The sequence below is a fragment of the Frankliniella occidentalis genome, unplaced genomic scaffold (assembly GCF_000697945.3).
Source record: "Frankliniella occidentalis isolate FOCC.00 unplaced genomic scaffold, Focc_3.1 Scaffold12, whole genome shotgun sequence".
In the NCBI taxonomy this organism is placed as follows: Eukaryota; Metazoa; Arthropoda; class Insecta; order Thysanoptera; family Thripidae; genus Frankliniella; species Frankliniella occidentalis.
In genome coordinates, this window is record NW_026267142.1 from 1,519,803 (window position 1) to 1,521,409 (window position 1,607).

General features: G+C 64.2%; 1 protein-coding gene across 1 annotated transcript in view; it reads left to right on the forward strand.

Annotated features, from left to right (window-relative positions):
* LOC113212619 (uncharacterized) overlaps window positions 1–1,607 on the forward strand; it is a 180,577-nt gene that overhangs the window by 98,770 nt on the left and 80,200 nt on the right. The gene's annotated exons all lie outside the window — the stretch shown is intronic.

The following is a 1,607-nucleotide window of genomic DNA, read 5'->3' on the forward strand; positions in this document are numbered from 1 at the left end:
CCTCCCTGCCCGCTGCTCTGCCCCGCCCCGAGCGCTTGCCCACACATGCGGCCCAGCCGCGCCCTACACTGCCCTCGACAACTTGGGCCTTATTCAAATCTCATTCGACCTGGCCGTGTGTTTCACGACCCCTTGCTCTCGGTGCCGCACCTCGCCGCGGGTAGAGGAGCACCCGTCTCCATGGCGCTCGCGCTCCACCGGGCGGGCGGGGCCTGCAGCAGGCTGAGGGTCAGGTTGGCAGGCACTCTTCCCCCGCCCACCTTGGGGGTCCTGAAGTCCACCGGGACCCTCCCGGGATGCCTTCTGAGCACTCAAGCCCTGCCCGGGGCGGCGGGGCGGGGCGGGCCCGGCGCGCAGCGGCGCCTTGTGGCGCGTCGGGCCCGCCCCCCGGGGGGCCCCGGAGCACAGTGGACAGGTGTGCGACTCGCGACAGGTGGGGCCTCTGTGCCGTGTCGCTCCGGGCTCAAACATTCGCTGTTTGTGTTGACAGCTCGTCAATAAAAAAAAGAGCGGCGTGCTGCGCGAGGCGAGGAAGAAGAGCCGCGGGAGGGACAACAGAGACAAGACGCAACAACGACCTTGTCAGTGGCCCGCCGCAGCCGAGCCGAGCGGAGCAGCGCTGGACGCTTCGGCTGAACGGCTGATAACAAATTCATTTCCGCGATCATCTATTCATGGCGCTGGACGAGGCCGGCCGGCCCACAGCCCGAGTCCCACCCGGACGGTTCTTGATGTTCGAAGCAAACGGGCGCCGATGATCGGCGGCAATGATGTCGAGTGGTGTTAGTTGGAGCGGGAGACGCTCGCCGGGACAAGGGCGAACTCCTCGGCGAGCGCGGAGTGCGAAACTGGCAGACCGCAAGGCGCGGAACTTGTCGCGGCTGCCGCCGGGGCTCGGGGCTCGGCGGCGGCGGTAACGACGAGCTGATCACACGGCCGCGAGATCCTCCCCCCGCCAAGGCCTCCGTATTCACAACGGGAGTTGGACCAAGTTTGCCAGCCGGAGCCCCCGAGCGCGCGCTAAGACCGCATTGAGCGGCAAGTTTGCTCGATTGAACTGCAGGTGCAAAGTAGCAGTCGTCTCCCCCACGTACCCCAATAACTTGAAAGGTAATAGCATGTAAAGTATTGGCCCCAGCGAGAGGTCCCTTTTGCGCCGCCGAGTGCCTTCCTTCCTTGTTCCGCTGCACGTCCGCCACACCTTCTATCAGAGCTTGCTGCTCCCACTCTTGTTTCCTCTCTCATTTCCTTTTCCTTTTCTCCGCCGCCCCTTTCCTCCCGCCAACCCCCCATCCAAACCCGTCTGCGTCCCCGACAGAGCCGTTGAGTACTGTACATCGTACTCCCACGACGAAAGATGCATCTTCAAGTTGGAGTAGCAGCGCCGGTAAGTGCTCTTCCGCGCCAACACCTGCGCGTGGTCGGTACCGAGCGCGGGGGGCGAGGGGGTCGTAGGGGTCGCGGTCTTGCTGGTACTTCATGATACCATCTGGTTCTGCTGATCCTGCTGTTCCTGCTGGTCCTTACTGGTGCTTCTGAACTAACTAGCGCTGCTGGTCCTGCTGGTCTTGTCTGTCCTGCTCGTGCCACTGGTGCTGCTGGTGCTG